This window comes from Ictidomys tridecemlineatus, chromosome 1, assembly GCF_052094955.1.
Source record: "Ictidomys tridecemlineatus isolate mIctTri1 chromosome 1, mIctTri1.hap1, whole genome shotgun sequence".
Lineage (NCBI taxonomy): Eukaryota > Metazoa > Chordata > Mammalia > Rodentia > Sciuridae > Ictidomys > Ictidomys tridecemlineatus.
The window spans coordinates 179,963,710-179,984,917 of NC_135477.1; the positions used below are offsets into that span (position 1 = coordinate 179,963,710).

Here is a 21,208-nt window from a genome sequence, read left to right on the forward strand (position 1 = left end):
GCCACATGGGATGAGCCCAATTCTCCGTCTGGAGATGTGAACTCCCACCTCCATCACGAGCTCCTGAGGGAGGGCACATGCCCACCACCTGACACACAGAGGGCACTCGGAACCCTCTGCTGAGTGACCGGCCCAGGTGGAGGTGAATGAAACTGAATGGCTGGCTTACAAAACAGAATGCTGTCCCTGCTCCACAGTAGCTGGGGACACATTTATCCCCATCAAAGATCAGTTCCCATCAAGGAAGGACATGCTCCACAGCCCTGGCCGGCACTCCCGGAAGTCAGGAGCACTATTATTCTCCCTAATGGGCTTGGAAATGGCTACAGAGTTAAGCCTATTGATGTGAAAACACTGGCTTTTCTGGAAACCGGAGCTGGCTTTCTTGACCCAGAAGAAGAATTTTCAGAAAAACTGGCCAGTCTCTAAAATATCTCCCCAATTTTTCAAATGATGAAAAATCAAATAGACCTTTTTAATAAGTGTCCTAACACCTCAGAGGAGGGTGCCATGAGGAACTCTGGTAGTACCCTCATGGGACAGGGCAAGAGGTGGAAAGGTCCAGAGAGAGGGAGGGAGGGAGGGAGAGACCTGTCCCGGGTGACACAGGCAATTGGGTCCAGAAGAGATGCTACTGGACGATGGATTAGCACCACATTTTCTCCTTCACAAGTACCGTCAGACACATGGGCTCGCATTCTGACCCTGTGAGCAGATGCCAGTGTCCCCTCTGATCAAAGGAGGAAGTTCAAGTTCACGGTGTCAGGGGCATGGCCATCCTGCTGCCCGGCCAAGGCCTGCCCAGTACTCCCCCTGGGAACTCTGAGAAGCAGCAGTGATTCTGAAGGGAGGAGATGTTCTGGGCCCAGATGGCTGACTTGTGGGTATAGAAAGGAAGGCGGTGTCTCTGGACTGCCGAGTGTGAGTATAGAGTTATCCCTCACGTACCCTGAATCAGGGAAGAAGGACTGTCACTTCCCAAGGCCACCTCCATGCCTTCCCCATACCACGTATCAGCAAGTACAGACCCAGTCCTCAGGAAGCTGGTGTCTGCCTGGAGAGACTGGCGACACTCTCATCCCACTCAGAGTGGTGCCATTCAGCAGTGGAAAGGGATGTAGAGCGGCCGTGGAGGACATCACGCTGTGTGGACGAAACCAGACACTCAAGGACGCTGACCTTGTGGTTCTATTTACATCAGACTGTAGAGAAGACAATGTATGGAGACATGATCCAAGGTGGCCTGAGTAGGGAATAAGACCAACTCAGACGAGGCACCACCGGGCTCTGGGCGACAGAAATGTTTCATATTTGACTGTGGCAGTGGTTACACAGGTGTGTGTGTGTGTGTGTGTGTGTGTGTGTGTGTGTGTGTGTGTGTGTGAGCTTTTGTACAAATTCACCTATAGTCACGGAAAGGGACACCCAAATGGGTGTGCTGAGCACACATGAATCATCCCCCAGCAAAGTCGGTCACCAAAAGGTCTTTTATTATTCAAAAAATGGTATGCGGTGAGCAGGATCACCGCTGTGGTGAACTTCCAAATTTTTCAGAAAACAGGAGATTCACAGATGATGCTCTCACAAGGATGCACAGGTGCATCTCTTCCCACAGGCGGTGAATGCGAATGAACTATTTTCATAAGTTTTTTTTCCAATTAAATTTAAGTTTATATTTTTTTTTACAAAAAGTTTTTGCTCTTGTGGAGTTTTTAGTCCGGTGGAGAATAGAGACATGAAGACAGTCATTGGGTAGATAAAAGCAAATAATTATAACTGGGAATAGGGCTACAGAGGATATCACATGAGATGTCAGAGTGTGTGCTAAGGACTTGGTCAGCTCAGGTGGACAGAGAAGCCTTCCACAGAAGGAGGAGGAGGAGGAGGAGGAGGAGGAGGGTGGTAGGACAGTGTCCGGCAAGTGAGCAGGGGCGGCTGGAGAGAAGCCATCGGTTCCAGGCAAGGGTTTGCATTTTTCCTGAAAGAAACCAAAGTGCATTGACACATTTTAAGGAGTGGAGGGAGGTGAAGTGATAATCCGTTTATGGATTAGCATGTGGGGTTAGTTTGCCCCTCTTTCCTTCTGGCCAGAAGGTTCTTGAGATTAGGGCCAAGTCTTACCCACCTGTGTATCCCCCAAAGCAGCTTCAGCACTCCTGAGTGAAAGTGACCCAGGAGAACTGTCCCCAAAGAGTGGCTTGCTGAATGGACAGATAAGTCATCCCCCTACAAGGAGGCCTGGTGCTCAGGATACCAGGCCTGCACCCCCATGTCGCACTGTGGCCCCAGACCCAAGCACACCAGACCCTGGCTCTCCCCCTTGCCACCTCAGGAGTCAGCGAAGGCCCTCTGGGGACTGTCCCAGTGGCATAGTGACCTGTGGCTCACACCCCTGACTCTTGTCACCAAGGCCGGGGGTCTATTCCTGGCACCTGCCCTTCCTGTGCCTCCTTTTGCTCTCAGGTCGTGACCTTCTGCCCTCCAGCCAGCCAAGCCAGCATCTCTGGCTACAAGGCAAATTCTGTCACATCCAAGGTGTGGGGACAAGTGATGCTGTGTCACCACACGGCTTTGGGGGGGCGCTCTTCTGAGCAGGTAAAGCAGCAACATCCTGCAAGAAGGGGAACGTCTGTCCTCTCATGTCCTCTGAAGCAGAATCACCTCCGTGGATCTCTGGCGGGACCACAGCGTGAGGCTGAGAACAAACTTGGGTGTACACAGGGCAGGAGTATAAATGCAGCTTCTGGCGAGGCAGAAACTCCGGCTCTGGAGTAGGGTGAGTGTGAGCTCCACTGGCACATCTGGGACAACAGGACGGCAGAGAGCTGGCCCCAAACCCCGGGCACTGTGATGGCCACGAGGCTCACCCCTAGGAGGGACTGGCCCAGGTTTCGCGCACAGCCTTCCTTACTCCTCACAGTGACCTTAGTTGGCATCCACAGGAAGCACACTGAGAGCCAGGCTCAGTGACAATCTCAGCATAAATCCCAGCCACTCAGGAGGCTGAGGAAGGAGGATCTCAAGTTCAAGGCCAGCCTCAGCAACTTAGCAAGATTCTGCCTCAAGATAAAAAAATAAAAATGACATGGGGGTAGCTCAGGGGTAGAGTACCCCTGTGTTCAATCCCCAGTACAAAAAGAAAAGAAATGAAAATACACCGAGGTTCAGTCCTAACTGGTTAAGAGATGGAGGCGAGTCCCAAGGGGCAGTGGCTTTGAAGCTGGACATATGGGCATGCGGTCATTGCTGTTAGAATGACACACAAACTCCTAGGATCAGACCTGGTGACCTGCATGATGCCGGATCTCCTCTCCCCAGCTGCGCTGTGACTTATTTGGTAAGAGGGATTGTATTTCTGTTTCCTGTCCCCATCCCCACCCCCAGGGCAAAATGACTCCCACATTCCAGAGGCCTGTGAAATATCCACCAATTGACATGACCAGGCTTTGGAGAGCCTGAAACTTGGACTTTTTAGCAAATGGGCCTTTCTTTCCCTCTGCCTATTAAAAATAAAAGGTCATCTTAAACATAAATGCCCCAGTGTAAACGTAAAGAGATCAAATGCAGAATACTGAGAAACCATAAAGGTGAGAAGGAAAAAGTTTACGATCCCACCCCAAGGCACCATTTCTTCTTACTTACTTCCAACCTCCTTATGCAGAAGTTTATGTCATCGCTCTTGATGTAAGAGAGGGCTCTTTATAAATGTTTATTTTTTTTACCATAAGAATCGTGTATTGGTGCATTGAGAATGGGAAAATAATTGAAAAACAATGCCAGTCACTCACAATGTCACAACCAAGAGTTAATTATTCACTCTGGGGTGTTTTAACCTGACTTCATGCTCCACTCTGGGGACCCTGACTGCCGAAGTGCTTCTTCCGCTGTTTCAATCTAATACTGAGTGTGGAGAAAAGAAGGATGGTTAATTGACTCTTAATAACTGCATAATATTCCGCTGTGTGGTTAAATCAAAAATCATTTAGCCAGGTCCAAGTGCTACCAGTACCACCGCCATGGGAATCTGTGGTCGCTGGATGGAGGTAGGGGCCCCTGGGGTGTCCCCTGCATGGCTCTCTTCCAAGGCTGCTCTTTTCAGTCTCTGAGCCACCTGTGTATCTGAGAGCCACCGAAGGCTTTGATTCTTCTGGAGGAGCTGGCAAGGAGATCACTGCATGGGTCCTCAGGGAATCTCTCAGCACCTTTCTAGAGTGTTGTCTTGTCTCTCCTGTGGACAGATGCCCAGGGATAGAGGACAAAGAAGGAGAAAGAGATTTAAAACAGATTTGTGCACATGTAACCATTCAACAGTCAGAGAGCAAGGAATGAGCAAAAAAGTAAACTGCCCCCCTCCCCAGCACACACCCCCCCAGGCTCCCCATGCCCTTTCCAGCGGCGGCCATCGTCCACAGTTTTCCATGCATTCTTCCAGAACTGCCCACATGCACACCATGACTTCCCCAGCCACATGCAGTCTGTCCCTGTCTACCCACCTGTCTGTTCACTCCTCCAGGCCTCTGTCCTCACCCTCCATAGCTACCTTGCCTACCTGCTTCCCACCCATCAGTCTATCTGTTCCTCGACTCTATCCATGCACATTTAAAAACCAGGAGTCTTTCAACAAATGGCTATCACTGAGCAGCTCAGAGGGGACATCAGAGCTGGGCCCCTGGCTCCCCAGGACAGCCACCTGCTCACTTTGTAACCCTGGCCAAGATGTCTTGCGGCTCTCTGACTCAATCTCATCTTAGGTAAACCAAGGCTGCGTCCACCTACGATGGTGCCTTGGAAAATGGAGATATGGTGGCCAGGGAAAGGCCGAAGGGGCCAGGCTCTCCTCTGGCCGGCAGGAGGTTTTCCATCTCCCACGGAGGGTGGTGAGCGTGGGCGTGGGGAGTCCAGCCACCGCGGGCACTGTTTGGTCACACCAGCACCCTGCGGTCAGGTGGAAGGGGACACAGTGAGCTTCCATAAACATTACCTCACGTGTTTTGCAGGAGATAAGATGTTTGCTAAACTTTGTCTCAGGAGCAGGTCTGGGGGGGCCTTTCTCGTGACCACCCCCCCCCGAGAGCTGATACCTGCTCTGACTGGCCATGGGGGCCGCCAGCTTAGTTTGCCCAAAATACAGGAACCAGCAAGTAGAACTGGCTCTATTTAGTGTAAATAGAGGCAAAAGCTCTCAATGTTGAAGGACGAAGAGGTCACACTGGGAGAGGGACTACCCTGGGGTCAGGAGCCGGAACCTATGAGCACACCGTAAGTCAACATTTTGCCATTGGACCTCAGCCCCCGTGGATGGCATTAACCCAGCCTGGGGTGCTCTCTGGGTTGAGGCTTACATTGGATGAGGGATCATGGAACAATCACGCGGGAACACTTACATAGACCCCACATGAAGGCTACTCCTAGAGTTGTGTCATGGGAAGCCTGTGGCCACCATGCACTCACAGGGCCTCTGTGACCCTGGGGACCCACGTTGGCCATTGGCTCCCCGACCCCCGTCCTTTACTCTCCCCTCAAAGCAGCAGGACGCGTGGCTGTGCGGGTTGCCACTGGGTGGTAAGAGCCCTTCCTCCCGCCCCACACCTCCATGTCCAGTGAGGGTACACGAGGCCCTCCCTGGACCCGGGCTCCTGGACCCTCCCCAGAGTCAACAAGGAATCGACAAGGAGTGTCCTTACCAGGTCCAGGGCCCTCCGAGGCCTGGGATGATGACCAGGTTACATCCTGCTTCCTTTCCCATTTAGGATTTCGAGTGAACCCATGAGAAATGCTAACGCGCACCTGCAAAAACCATGATAGAACTGAAACTTTCGCATTTTAACAGATTGAGAAAAACATTCACTCAGAGAGGATGGGAAGTCCGAAGTGGGAGGCCTCCTTGACCACGAGGCCAGGCACATTTCCCCCCGCCTCTACCTGTCATCCAAACACTAGCATTTAACTCAGTTAGTAGTGACGTCCGTCCCCATCCCTGGGGACAGGCAAGCAGAGAGAACGCAGCTGTCTGAGAAATGTGAACTGTAGGACCTTTATGGCACCGAAGGTCTCTTGGTCCTGAGTGTAGGTGGAGGGGACAGACCTTCGTGCTGACTGCTAGGGCAGCGGCAGAGTGGGCGGCACCCCAGCCTGGACAGCATCTCTGCAAAATGAGAGCGAGGATTCCCACCCTGTGGGGCTGAGATAGCACATGAGCAGACACGCTCAGTGTCAGGCGCACAGTCAGCACACTTCTCTGGGGCACAAGAGGTGTGAGCAGCCCCTGATGAGGGGGGCTCAAGCAGGAAGCCTCTGGTTTTAGGCTGCGGGTGTCTAAGTGTCCCTTCACCACTTCTGAGAACAATCCCCAAGTCCCACAAGCAAGGAAATCAGCTCACTAGGCCAAAAAATCAGACGGAAGGGCTTCCTCCTCCCCTTGCCATTCCACAGCTCAGCACCCGACGCCCGTCCCCTCTGAACTCCAAGCCTGGTCTTGTTCCGCAGGGTGAGTTGCACAGTAAGACCAGCCTCTGAGCAGTGCTAGCCACCTTTCTTAGAACTTACCTGCAGCTTCCAGGCACATGTTATCTGTGGGTCTTATTGACCTTGATCATTGGGCCAAAAGACATAGATTCTCACCTTATAATAACTGTCATGTACACTGCTCTTACTATTTGCTACTCTATTGCTGTGTGACCTGAGCCAAGTCACGTACATCTCTGAGTCTCAGAATCCTTATGTGTAAATCAGAGAAAATAATCCTGTCTATTCCTAGGGCAATTATGAACTTACAAGTAGTTCTTACATATAAAACAGAATAGAGCTTGAAGCACAGCAATTTAATATGCAAATATAATGAACAATGTACACATCTTAAAACACTATAAAATGTGTGGTTTGCCTGGCACTGGGCTTTGTAAGTTTTTGATGTGTCTTCTTCTCAGATCAACCTTTTCATTATAATTCATATTATAGTTCAAGGAACTGGGAAGGAAGGAAAATATTGCCCTAGATGACTTGGCCAGTAGTTGGCACATTCAAAGTTCAAAACTGATTGTCTCATTAAAAATCACACATTTCTTCTCTTTGGGTGCTTACCAGTTAGTGTCCAAGCAGGAGATGGTCACAGGTCACTTAACCCCCACTCCCCTCTTTCCTTAACAACAGCCATGGTAACTATGATGCCAACAGCCAGGACCCTGAACTCCACGTGTTCCCTCAGGGCTATAAGCTGATGGCATCCATCTTGACTTTGCTAAAGGGAATCCTCCCAGAGAGCCCCATATCCAGAGTCCTGAGTCTAAATCCTGTAGTAGTTAGAGACTTCTTGCAGGGGACTCAGCTGCCTCCCGTCCTGGTGTCTCAGTTGGGGAACAACCCCAAGAAGCCATGTGCGCCTCACCCACAGCTAGGGGGAGGCCAGCCTCCCTGAACCCAGCCTCTTGCCTTCCTACCGCTGCCCCAGGCTCCTGCCCCAGCACCACCCTGGAGCTTAGCCTCTCGGGCCATTTATCACAAACCTCCCTCCTTGGGACCTGCCAGCCGTGCAGGTCTCAGGCGCACTCCTCACACACACCCATGGGTCCTCGGTTATTTAAAGATTCTGTTAATTCAGCCCTCGGAGCTGTCCTGCCGGCACTGGGCCCATCCACGTGTGGCTCTGGCATCCTGAGCTTCCTAATTCCATTCCTGGGGCTTAATTATGATTACACAGCTTTATTACATAGAGTTGATTTTAAGTAATGGCCCTAATTAAGAGTGAATTTTAATTAAGCTTAATTCAGCGCCTGCCTCCGATTGCCCAAGATTTGCAGCCTGAGATGAGGAGGGGCTGCCGTGCGCAAGACTCGAACGTGACTTTGACTTTGTGCTGCGGAGTCCTCTCGGCCAGATGGGTTTGCTTGACTTTCTGGCCTCAGGAGCTCATTTCTTCAGCAGGCTGCAGGGGGTAAACTGTATTCCACATGCCCTCCCCTCCCAGAAGCAACCCGGGGCCCTGGGAATAAAAGAATAAGTCAACTGGCCTGGAGGTGGGTGCCTGCACCTTGGGGAGACAGGCTCTCCCTGTCCTAGGAACTGACGCTCTCTGCTCTTCTCCAGCTGCTCCTCAGACCCACTTTACAGATGGGAAAACAGAATCAGGAGGCCAAGGCACACAGTCAGTGAGAGCCGGGAAGATTGAAATCAGCTCTGATCCCAAGGGCCTGGGGACCCTCTGTTCCCACCAGCCTTGAAGTAAATGGCCATCATGCCCGGGAGTCAGAGAAGCCTACCTCCTTGAATTTCCAGCCCAAGGCGGCACATCCCACACTTGGGGGCTTCCTCCGCTGCCTCTTGAGTCTTGCCGTATCTGCATCCACAGACACATCAAGGTTGTTTTTGCAAACAACCTTAAACTGATTTATTTTCAAATGAAATTTTTATCTTATCTCAAAATTGCTATAAAGCAGGGTTATCATAAATTTTTTTCCAAAAGGAAATAAAACCACTGTATCTAAGACTAAGGTCGGATCTGTCTTCATCTAAAACCCAGAGATGAGGAGGAAGTTGCAGACACGGTGCACAAATTTAAGACTTTGTCCTTCACAGGCTCAGAAGGATGGAGCCGTGGAAAGGTAACCATACGTCACTGTGGGATTCGGGTTATTGACATCTCCTCCACGTGCCACCTAAAATCAATTTTCATTTGTCCGGCTCTTTGAGACCTGGGCTAAGCCCGTGCTACCAGGCTTTGCTGGGTCCACCTGCCCGCCATTGCCACACAGATGACAAAGCTCTGGACAGGAGTCCAGCTGTCCCAGCGTCCCAGCCACGGCCCAAGGACAAGGCGTGGACATTCCTCTGGTATTTCAATTGAAAACACAGTGATATGTTCTCCTGGGCTGTGTGGGAGTCAGCAGAGGCCGGTCCTGACCACCCCTGTCCTGAACGCCATCCCCTGTTTCCTCTGTTTGGTGACACTGAGCTCCCACCCTAGGAAACCACCCTCTGAGGAGTCAGCACAGCTCTAAAAACATTTGCTTTTCTGGTTAAGTGAAAATTGGATTTGATTGCCTGGAAAACAAAGGGGGCAGAGTCATTCACAAATGTTCTCCTTAAAGGCTCGATTGGAAAACAGGCATTTGACTAAAGCCCCCGATAAGTTAAAAGCAAAAAGGAAGGAAAAAAAATTAAAGGAAATCATGTATCCGTCCCCTTCCAACTCCCGCTCTGACTTGAACCCTCCTGAGACTTAAAATAGAAAAATGGGCATGGCTTAAAACACAATAAATAAGCATTTTAGGGATTTGATAATTAAAGCCAAGAACTTTTCCATTAAACTTGGGTATTTTGAGGGCCATTTCCTTAACCTGACCTAGGGGCACAGAAACTACCAGGTCTGGGTAGTTTCTTCCAAAAGGGGTCAAGCAAGGGCTGCCCGCCCCACTCAGAGATCGGTGGAGACATCGTCACCAAACCCCTCAGCCGAAGCCTCTTCCCTGGGCCTGGGCAAAGGATCCCATCTCTGCACCTGAGAAGCTTCCCTCAAGAGCAGAGAAGACGGCCTTGTCTGAAATAGCCAGGCTCTCCCGGGATGCCTGTGCCGAGCCACTCGCCACATTCCGCCCTGTTATACCCACTACCTGTTCATTCTCTGTGTGTTCTGCAAGGTCACACCTGCAGGCAGCAGGAGGGGCTTCATGACCATCACTGAAAGTTTCCCAGGGAGTCATTAGTGTCCTTCCTCCTGCCACCAATTACTCTCACCAGACCTGTCCAGAACTTGAATTCCTATTCTGCAGGTTTTCAGCTGAGGAGCTTTAAGCCTCAGCTTCCTGGCCTGTAAAATGAGGATCACAGTAGCACCTACCTTGAAAGGCTGTTGTGAGGATTAAATGAGATAGTGTTTAGCACCAGGCACGGCACACAGAAGTGCCCAGAGGGCCTTCAATGGTCAGCACTAATAAACTCAAGCCGTGCCACAGTTTATCTCTGCAGGTTTTTACTGACTTGCCTGTTGGAACAATGCTCCTGCTCTCGCAAGTATTCAGAAGCCCCGCAGGGAGTGGTGAGAGACTTAACTGCTCTACAAGCCTCTCGGATGATTTATGTCCTCAGTCTCATGTTCTGCCCTTCACTCGAGCCAAAGAGCTTTGGCCAGAGCTGACGCAGGTGCTGACCACTTATCTGAAGAGCCAGCTGGCAGGGATGGGCCACAGGTAGCACATGCAAGAGGCACATGCACGGACCATCTCCCTCTTGGAAATGGATTTTGATTGTGGATCCAAAAAGAATCACCGAGGCTTCACGTGCACATCCACACGTTTTCCTGTCCATGTCTTGCCCCTTCACAGCAGGACAGAAGGCAATCCCTGTAGGTGGCATCTTGGGCACGTAGCTGTCCGGCCCTGTGACAAAATGCACCATTCTTTCCTGAGTGAAGCTTAATGCTCCTCAGCCTGGGGATTTATATCGAGCAATAAAATCCACAGAAATAGAGAAATGCAAATAGATTGTAGGATATAATATTATCATTGTCAACATAAAAGCCTTTTATTTACTGCCCCCCAAAAGAAAATACGCCATAGTGTCATTTGTTTCAGGGAATGCAAAAGAGGTTTCAACAACTAACAGGGCATGTTTCTGAGCAAAATATGCCCCGTATATGATGCTGGAACACATATTGTCAGCGGCCACTTGCGCGTCTGTATTCTTGCAAACAAAACCATGGAATCGAGTCACAGAAGGTCACTTGCCTCCATGTCCACAAATGAACCAAACAGCACAGATATTGCAGGGGAGAGGCCCTGGGGCCAGGCCATTCTGGAGGAGCGCCTCTAGAACAAGGTGTCAGAGCAGTTGGTAACTGGACCTCTAGAGGAATCAGGGCAGAGGCTGAGCAGGCTGATGGTCCAGGTTGAGAGCAAGGGAGGTGGGAAGGAGGAGAGGTAGCAGAGGACAGGAGGGAGGGGTGACTGCCATCGCTTCCCAGGGACACATCCTCACAACACTGCACCTGCCCCCAGATGCTAGAGGTCATTGACCAGGTTGTTTCTCTTGCACAGAACACGACAATGCACAGGACCAGTGAGTTCCATGCACTTGGGGATAATACGCCTGTTCCTGTATTTAGGGGGTTCAGCAACCACTTAGTTTCTGAGTGAGAAGGATCTAAATTTATAAGGCCTTAAACAGCAATAATTACCTGAATAGCAATTTATGCAACAATATTCTGGACAGTCCTTTCAGTAACCCCAGGAAATATATGACTGTCTCTCAGCACCCACAGGAGCCCTGAAGGTACCAAAATCCACACATGCTCAAAGACCCTCATGTACAACCACATAGTATTTGCATATAAAGTACCATATCCTCCCCTGTACTTTCCACGACCCTAGATGATGACTTATACCTAATACAATGTAAATACTATATAAATAGTTGTTATTCTGCATTATTTAAGAAATAGTGAGAAAAAAAATCTATACATGTTCAATATGGATACAATTATTTTTTCTTTCTTTCTTTCTTTCTTTTTTTTTTTTTTTTTTTTTTTTTGGTACCAGGGTTTGAATCTAGGGGCACTTAACCACTGTGCCACATCCCCAGCTCCTTTTTAAATTCTTTTTAAATTTTGAGACAGGGTCTCACTAAGTCGCTTTGAACCTAAGTTGCTGCGACTGGCTTTGAACTTTTGATCCTCCTGCCTCAGCCTCCAGAGCCAAATATATTTCATTTGTTCTTGGTTGAATCTGCCGATGTGAAACCCAAGGACACCAAGGGTCAACTATATTATTCTAGCCAATTTCAGGTGAGAAAACAGAAGCTGGAGAGAGGTGACAAGCATTACCACCAGTCACCTGTGCTGTGGGGGAGTCGAGATTCACACCCAGGTCTGACAGGCTCCTGAAGCCTCCATCTTGGGCTGCACTGATCACGCAGGTGGCTCTCTCCTGAGGCCCACACTGGGCACTCTGTGTGGGCAGGACACTCTCCTGACAATAGAGGCAGGAGTTATTTTTCCTGCACGGGAGGACACTGATTCTCAAGAGAAGAAAAGCATTTGGCCAAGTCACGGAGATACATGTAGCCTGCCAGGGATTTGAGCCCTAAGTCCTGATCCCGGATGCTGAGGTAGGAAACGAGAGCCTAAAGGTGTCCTACACCTTATAGACCCTGGCACCCAGGTCACCCCTGAAGGTTGAATGAGCTTCAGGACTTTCAGCAACCAAACCATAAGCTTGTTTCACACCCACAGACTCTTTTCCCCGCTTGCAGCTCATCTGAACAGGGAATGCCCCCACACTCCCAGGGTATCTTGCACCCACGGGAAACCGATGGGATCATGAGAACCAGTCATCTCCAAAGAAGAAATCCAATCCCAGGGAGGAAGCTGGTTTTCCTGCTCCCAGGGGTCAAAGCCACAATCCTGCAAACTTGTCCTAACTCACCCACCACAGAGACCTTCCCAAGTTCCCAGGTGTGCCCTCAAGGTCACGCCGGGGCGTGGGCCACGGTGTGGTGTACTCCATCATTAGCCTTTGGGACTCATCACCACAGAAGGGCCAGAGTGGAAGAGGCTTCATTTATTGAGGCAGCAAATATTGGTGACCAATGAAATTGGTGACCACCATGTCCTAGACTGGGCCTTTCTTGGAGAGGAGCAGAGGCCTATTCCCTGACATCTGAGACTTCCAGATGGTGCGGGGACACAAGAGTCAGCTGAACAGATGTGAGGCCAACTGGCACACTCTGCTAAGAGACAACAAGATGGGGGCATAATTCAGGAGTGGGGGGCTGACATCAGATGCAGAGCCTGGGAAGACTTCCCCAAGGAGATGGCTTTGAGCTGAGATCTGGCCTTGGGGAGACCTGGGGACACATTCTGGAAGGGGTGGCTAAGCCCTGGAGGGCTCTATTTTGGGCATTTGGCTCACATCAGAGTTTCCATGATGACATGAAGGTCATGTGGATCCCCAGACTCTGATTTTGATCAACAATGAATCACAGCCACCAGGGACTACCACCACCCTATCCCTCCACCACACCCACCATGGCAGCCTGTTTGACCAACACAGAGATTACCCCAAAACATGCTTGGTGAAAAACACCCACAGGGAGGGTGCCATTTTCCAGTTTCTTCTTTAAACAGCTATCATCTCTGATATTTGGACCTCTCACACGATCACACCTGCTATAAAGGTTTCGCCCCATCACTGATGGCCACAAAGCTGGCGTTGTCCTTTGGAGAATTCCGATGTAAGGGGTGCAGAAGGGGGAAATGGAGGCTTTATTGGCAAGAGGGGAGTCAGCACTTGCAAGAGGAAAGGGAGCCAGCTTTGAGCTCGCCAGCACCAGCCTCCGAGCTTCCTTCAACCCTGGGAGGAAGGTATTAAAAGCCCCACCCTTACCCCTGTTTCACAGAGGCAGAGCAATTTCCTCAAGGTCACACAGCATAAGTGACAAAGCCAGAGTGGATGACATCACATTAATTACTAACTACTTTAATCGAATGCATTGATCACTTGCTAGGTAACAGGCACCTCGTTAGGAGTCTTAGGGCCATGCATGATTTCAAGTTTATCTACATATTTTGCTTCCACTTCCATCTATTTGGATGCTATTCCCACTTCATTACTGTCTCCATTAGGCAGATGAGGAGACTGAGACTCAGGGAGGAGAAGTAGCTTGCTTTGGGTCACTCAGCTCGGAAGCGGCAAAGCTAGGATTCAAACTGAGGTAATTCTGAAGCCTCCTGTTTTCAGAAAGTGGCTGATGTCAAGAGAGTGAAAGTTGGAAATGTTCTGCATTAAAGGAGCTTAAGGAGACATGACAAGCTGATGCACAGCTGATGCCCGAGTGGAAACCGTCCTGAAAGCGGAGACGCCACCCAGGCGTGTTATGGTCACTTGACAAAACAGAATGTGAGCAGCCCTGGAGACGAGAGTCGTGTTGAATTTGAACGTCTGTGGTGGGACCTCTGCTGCGATTGTGTAAGGGAACGTCTTCGTCTGAGGTATCTAGGGGTCAAGGGCCATGTTCCCTGCACCTCCTTCATGTGGTTTAGGGAACGAAGTGTGTGTGCACACGTGTATGAGCATGTACAGAGACAGAAAGAGCCAATGCAGTAAAATGCTAACATTAATCTAATGGGTGCATTTACTATTCTGTAAGTTTGAAATTATTTTCAAATATATATATATATATATTTTTTTTAAAGAGAGAGAATTTTTAATATTTATTTTTTAGTTTTCGGTGGACACAATATCTTTGTCTGTATGTGGTGCTGAGGATCAAACCCGGGCCGCACGCATGCCAGGCGAGCGCACTACTGCTTGAGTCACATCCCCAGCCCCAAATATATATATTTTTTAAATAGGAAGAAGCAATTGCTAGATGTCACATAATGAGCTGATGGGTGTGTCCTGAGATTCACTCCACGGACCTTTCACCTCTCTCCTGTCTCAGTGAGTCCCCTCTGTCTGAAACCCCAGCATTGCTGATCCATCCCTGCAGGTCTGCTCGCCCGGGGTGGAAGTGCACATACCCAGGAAAGGTATCCCTCCTTCAGATCTTGAGGACACGGAGCTGTACTGTAACGTCTCTATTCATAGCTAGCCAAGACCTGGGGGTGAGGATTGTCAACGTGCTTGTGGCATAGGGTGGTGCCAAGGACAAGGCGTCCTTGAGGGAACTGTCAAGTGGGCAAATGACATAGTATGAAAAACAATTGGGCTCGGAAAGGCGCAGACCTGGGAGCTGCCGAAGGAGGAAGAAGGAAGGAACAGAACAGATCCGAGGACCACCCACCATCTCACCTGGCATCTCCAGAGGGCTGCTCCAGGTTCCCTGGGATGGGGAGGAGTGCAGTCTTCTTACCCTCCCCTGCCAGGGCTTCGTAGTCTCTGCAAAGTGAAAATACAGCCACTTTGGTCCAGGGACTCTCCACCCAGTGTCACCCTGTACGTGTCTTTTGGGTCAACCTTGCCAGGTTTAGTTCTAACAATAATGACGATGTTTCTCCACGTAAAGAAACTAAAATTTAATCTTGCTTGTTATTAAAGAAGTGGAACAAAATGAATAACTATTTTAACTGATTTACACAGTCTCCTGTCTCGCCACATCGCCTGCATCTCGGTGACCGTGGGGAGCTTGACAGCAGTGACGACACACCAGTGTCATCAGGCGTCTCCTTCCCAGGGTGGTCTTCCACGGGCAGGTCACGCTCCTCAAGTGGGGTTGTAGAAGGCTGGTCACTGTGGCTGATGGCTCATGAGAATCTAAGCTATAGCCTTTTCTAGAAGCTCCTGCCATCCCAAGAATCAGGTATGAACTCTTGCAAAGCATATAAACCCCTGGACAATCTGGTCCTTGACTCTCTACTATCATCTCTGGCTGTCCCCATGCCTTACCTCCAATTCAGAGTATATTGCATTTCTTCCATTTCCCAGATATTGTCTTACCTTGACTCTCATTTAAGCAAATAATCTTCCCTATGCCCAGAATGCCCTTTCTCCTAACTTTTCCTGCTAAACTCTGGGTTTAATATTGATGGTGGTGGTGGGTTTTTTGTTGTTTGGTTTTTTCTATATTGAGGATTGAACCTAGGGGTGCTTTATCACTGAGAGACATCCCCAACAGGTTCTTGCTAAGTTGCTTAGGGCCTTGCTAAGTTGCTGAGGCTGGCTTTGAACTTGTGATCCTCCTGTCTCAGCCTCCTGAGCCACTGGGATTACAGGCATGTGCCACTGTCCCCATCTGGTATGTTCTTTTTGTCCAACCTAAATACCACTTCCCCCTGGAAGTCTCCCCTACATCCTAACCTCCTCCTATGGGCTCGCCAGTACCAAGGTCTTGATGTAGGATCCTTCCTAACCTGTGGAAGTAGAAGCCTGTGTTTCCCATGACAGTCCCAGGAAGTAAGGACTACATCTTATTCTCTCAGTTACTGTCCACAATCTAGTACTGAAGGATGACTCAAGAAATATTTGTTTCAGCAATGAAGAGAGAAAAGGGCACCAAAGAGTAATTTAAAACTGACTCTCCAAGTCTACCATGCGGGCTTTGAGTGAAGTTCATGATTTTGCTATGTGACAGGTAGTTTTGGAAATTAGCAGTATAGGCCTGGTTTCAAAGCCCCCACCTGTAACTCGTTAACCTCTGTACACCTCAGTTTCCTCACCTGTACAATGCAGATCTGCACTGCCTCCATCTCCCCATGTCACTGTGCAGATCAAAGAGCACTGACCCATGCCATGCTCATGCTGTTCCCAGCCCCAGTACACTCTGGATAAATGTTAGTCATTATAATCAGGATCTGTTATGTTATGATCATGATTACGATGAAAAAAGTCACATTAAAAGTGAAGAAAAGTCAAGCATAGATGTTCGGGAGGCTGCTGCCATGGAAACCTGGTTAGGTAGCTGAAATGTAACTGATGCCTCAACCAGATGTCGAATGTACCACAGCATCTGGGCATCTGCAAGCAGAAGCTACCTCCACAAACGAGATCTCAGTTTCCTTTGTTAAAATCAAACCTGATTAGGGGAAAATAAAGCATAACATTTCATAATTCTGGCCCTCCAATGCCAGCAAAGACAGGTGTGTTCTGCTAAATCCGAGTACTCCTACCAGGCACATTTACATATAGGAAATAGTGTCCTAGCTACGCTCAGTCCTGCAGATGTGGCTCTAGCAGGTTCAGGAGCCGACGAATGGAAAGGCAGCCTGGCAGAGGTGAGGCTCACTGCCTTGAGGCACCAACACCACCCCAGCTTACCAGCTGTGCCACCTTTGGGAAATGACTTTACTTCTCTGTGCCTCAGTTTCTTCATCTTTGAAATGTGGCTGACGACCTCATCTATCTCACAGGATTCCATAAGGGGAATAAATGAGTTAAAGTTTGTAAAATGCTTAGAACAGCATCATATCCTATGTATTTGGTTAAAAAAAAAAAGTGATAAAACTTTGAATCCAACTCAAACCAGAGAGAAAATTATAGACTGTGACCTCAGAGCCCCGGGGACTATGGATGTGTGTATTTATTTCTGCATTTGTGCTTCAAAATAACTGTTCAGAAGGGCATAAAGGAGGCAGAAAGAAAATCCTATTTGTTCTGCCTGTGAAGCTGGCAATTCCTATGTGGGAGAAATCAATGAGCATTTGATAAACAGTCTGCAACCCTCCCTGGCAAATCCCTAAGATGGATTCTGCTAAGATCCCTGGCTTTCAAGCCTTCCATGAGGAAGACAACAAGAAACCCAGGCTTTTCTCTAAGGAGGAGGTGAAATTTCATCATTTTCCGTAATCATAATACTTTTTAAGAAGTTACTTCTGAGGGGCTTTTCAGGTTTGGAATATGATAGCAGAATTCATTATAATAACCCACTACAAACACACAGCGCTGCATGGTGCTGGGCTACCTCCAAACGTCACTGAGTGTCTTAACTGACTTCCAGACATGTCCCCTCCTCATGGACTGCAGGATAAAGGGCAGGCGACCTGGAATTAGGTGACTGCCACTGTTCTGGATGAATTTTCACGAATAAGCAAGCGATTCTGTGCCTCTGGGGCTCTGTTTCATTGTCAATGAAATGGAGCTATTATTCTCCACCTGTAGTCTATCTCCAGCATTAAGCCAGTGAGCTGAGTCTGTAAGGCCCCTGGCATAGTGACTGACGGGTGTCTTTGGTATCCTTGCTTCACATGATTGATTTTGAAGATAACCCAGTGTGAAAGCCAGGGTAGATGAAAGAGCAGTGAAAACTCAACATCACAAGGTAGATTTCAAGGGGGGACATAAGCAAAAGAATGGCTGTTCAATTGCTATGTGTAATAATAGTTATAGGATCCTCTTTTTGAAAGGATTCCCCTCCAGATGAAAGGCTCTCAGTGCAGGGGGGGGGGTTGGGGGGGAATGGCGAATTCCAGCTCTGGAGAAGGAACAGCACCATCTCACGCCAGGCGAGAGAGCCAGGGGAAATACCAAGCCTGTGACAAAAAGACTCCAAAGCTGTCACCGGTCTAGAAGGGGAAATTGGGCTTCACTCACTTAATCCTTGCAACAAAGATAATAATATAAAGGACCACAAAACATGAACCATGCTCAAATTTGTGAGTTTATAACTGATACTTCAAAATGACCACTTTTGGAAGATGCTAGGAAACTAGATGTTATTTTCAAAACCACTTAATAAAGGAGGGGGATCAAACCTGTGTCCGACTCTCTCCTAGGTGAAGAGTTCCTCTGCAGAATCCAATAGTGAAAGAGGCTCCTTTCGCTTCACGTGGTTTTCAGATTTACCCATGTTAAAGCAGGGATCAGAAGAACTTCATTCCTTTTTAGGACTGAACAGCATTGTCTCCTACATTTGGGTCATTGATTCTTCTCTGAATGGAGGATCTCAGCTAATAAATGCAGAGGGCAGGGGAGACGGCCACATTCTCGTACACCCCAGGGAATTCATGGGTCTGGCCAGTGGTCGTCTCTGTCTGCTCATGCCACCGAAGACAGGCTGTTGGACACGATGTGCCCACGAGGTGGCCATCCTTCCAGAGACACAAAACAGAGTCTTGTCAAGCTTCTAGAACTAATGGTCAAATGACAGTAAATGCAGGGGACAAAGGAATATGTCTAACGGCACCACAGGGGACCGTGATCAAAAGTCAGAATCTACAAAACAAATGGACCAGTCTCTTCAACCAAAAGAAATTAGGGGAGAGAGAGAGAGAGAGAGAGAGAGAGAGAGAGAGAGAGAGAGAGAGAGAGAGAGAGAGAAGCAAGACATAGAAGAGGAATCTATAGATTGAGGCAAGAAAATATGTCAACCATTCAGAATGTGTGAACCTCCCTTGTATCCCAGATGAAGCAATCTGTGTGTGTTTTTATAACAACAGAAAAATTTGAAAACTGCTCAGATATTAGGATATTTAAAAAATAATGAAAATGGTAGTATGGTTATTTTAACTGAGGTCAAATTCACAGATCATAAAATCAGTCGTTTTAATGTGAATGATTCAGTGGTGTTTAGTAAGTTCACAGTGTTCCAGAACGTTTCATCACCCAAAATGAAGTGCCATTTCCCCCCGAAACTGCCCATCTGCGTCATCTCCCTGGGTCACCTATTCTGGCTATTTCACATAACAGATTATACAATTTGTGGCTTTTGTGTCGGCTCCTTTCAGTTTATGTGTTTTTGAGATTTACCATGTTGAAGCAGGGCTCAGAACTTCATTCCTTCTTAGGACTGAACAGCATTGTCTCTTACATTTGGGTCATGGATTCATTTTAAGTTACTTTTTGTGTATGGTGTGACGTAGGGGCTCAATTTTATTATTGTGCATATAGACTAGTTTAGAGACATAAACTGTTCACATAGGCATTGAAATGTCTACAGTTTATCTCAAAATAATCCACGAAAAAGAAGAATGAGGAATATAGATGACATGAGATTGGCTCATGGATTTACCATTGCTGAAGTCAGACAATGAGTACACGGAATCAATCAAAATACTTCTATATTTTCATATTAAAATGAGGGCATTTTTTTAAAGTATATTTTTTTTAGTTGTTGATGGACATTTATTTTATTTACTTACATACATGCAGTGCTGGGAATCAAACCTAGGGCCTCACATGTGTTAAGCAAGCTGAGCTTCAACTCCAGCCCTGAGGAGGGCATTGTTTTTAGAGAGATATTCAGAAATATTTGCAGATGAAAATGCATGAGGTCTAAACTTCATTTCAAAATTTTGATTTTGGAGTCAGGATGATGTAAATGAAATGAGATTGTCTATGAGTCGACAGTTACTAGAGCCGTGAGATGATACACGTGGGTTCATTTTTTAAAATATTTTTTTTAGTTGTAGATGGACACAATCCCTTTATTTGACTTATTTATTTTTATGTGGTGCTGAGGATGGAACCCAGTGCCTCATACATGTGAGGCAAGCGCTCTGCCACTGAACCATAATCCCAGTCCCATGTGGATTCATTTTACTGATCTTTCTACTATTGTTAAGTACATTTGAAAGTTTTCCACAATACAGTTCTTCAATGTGATCTATAATTCATTCCCTAAGATTTTACTTGGTAATAATGAGAATATTTGCAAATGAAGACAAGAGGAGATGGCTGCAGAAGTAGTGGTAGCTGATGTTTATCCTCCTAAGAAACCACCAACCTCAGAACTGGATGAAAGAAATATGGTGGATGAGCCAGTTTAAGGAATTCTTCCAGAAAAGAAGGAGTGGTGTTTGACTGGGCCTAGAAAAGTGATCACTAAGTCTGTCAAGAGGATTGGAGCAGGAAGGGAGTTTAAGACAGAGGTGAAAGGGACAGAATATTTGACGGGAATGGGGTATAGAAGAGTCCAGGAAATCAGCAATGGACACTGGCGGTTGGCTTTGAATATCATGCCAAAGATGGACTTTCCAATAAGCCAGAGTTGAAAGCTGATGGTCCGTGGCTGATATAAAGTCTCTGGCCTGTCTGTGTGATATGTGTGTTTCAATTAAGTCAACATTAATAGAAAAAGAAAATGTAGGAGACTTTACTTAAAAATCTGAATTTCTTTTAAAAAAATATAGACAATCTAGACACACTAGGAACACAGGGCCTGCATCCCCGCCACAAGCAGGCCTTTCATACAGACCACATCTTCACTAAGTTCATCCATCCTGTGTCACAAGTGGCACAGGAACAGCAGCAGGGCTATTTGTCTCCACAGTTTAACTGGAGTTGTTGTTGTTGTTGTTGTTGTTGTTTTTCCTCATAATGAGGAATACGCAACTCCTTTGGCCTCTATGGAAAGTGAGAAGGTGAAAGGTGGACATGGGGTCTGAGTGTCTCAGCGAACCCTTGAGAGGGCACATTCCTCTGTGGTAGGAAGAGAGCTCTACTGCCATCTGCCCAAGGTGCAGAGTGCAGCCACGGGGACAAAGGCCATGTAGGGTGCCCAAGTAACAACGAGGACAGTAACACCCCCAGGAGAGCACACCATGCCCTTCCTCCTGCCTTCCAGATGTTTCAAAACTTCCTTCCAAAGACCCTCTGTCTCTCTTAGGAGGAGGGCACTGGTCAAGTTCATTTTGTGGTGGTGTTCACAGCCAGAGGTTAGTTAGGATCCAAGAAAGACCCCAGAGCTCCAGACCACCAGGCCAGGCACCGGCCAGGAAGGGGTGGCTGAGAATTCCCCAAGACTGCTGGAGGGTGAGCTGGGGCGCTCCCTCCCACGCCCCCACCTG

General features: G+C 48.1%; 2 long non-coding RNA genes across 12 annotated transcripts; one reads left to right on the forward strand and one right to left on the reverse strand.

Annotated features, from left to right (window-relative positions):
• Positions 1 to 1,468: 1,468 nt before the first annotated feature.
• On the reverse strand, positions 1,469 to 11,514 carry LOC120885417 (uncharacterized). 10 transcript variants are annotated; one of them, XR_013439991.1, is made up of 4 exons: positions 9,977 to 10,484; positions 8,256 to 8,332; positions 5,685 to 8,098; positions 1,469 to 4,935 (listed from the first exon to the last, which is right to left on the reverse strand). It is a non-coding gene; the product is annotated as an uncharacterized LOC120885417 (long non-coding RNA). The 10 variants fall into 10 exon arrangements; XR_013439986.1 differs by having other exon boundaries at positions 9,833 to 10,484; XR_013439990.1 differs by having other exon boundaries at positions 5,685 to 5,787; positions 9,833 to 10,470.
• Positions 11,515 to 13,051: 1,537 nt separating this feature from the next.
• LOC144378295 (uncharacterized) lies at positions 13,052 to 20,031 on the forward strand. Of its 2 annotated transcripts, XR_013439993.1 has the most exons (3): positions 13,127 to 13,351; positions 13,728 to 15,288; positions 18,197 to 20,031. It is a non-coding gene; the product is annotated as an uncharacterized LOC144378295 (long non-coding RNA). The 2 variants fall into 2 exon arrangements; XR_013439992.1 differs by lacking the exon at positions 18,197 to 20,031 and having other exon boundaries at positions 13,052 to 13,351; positions 13,728 to 18,062.
• The last annotated feature ends 1,177 nt before the right edge of the window (positions 20,032 to 21,208 follow it).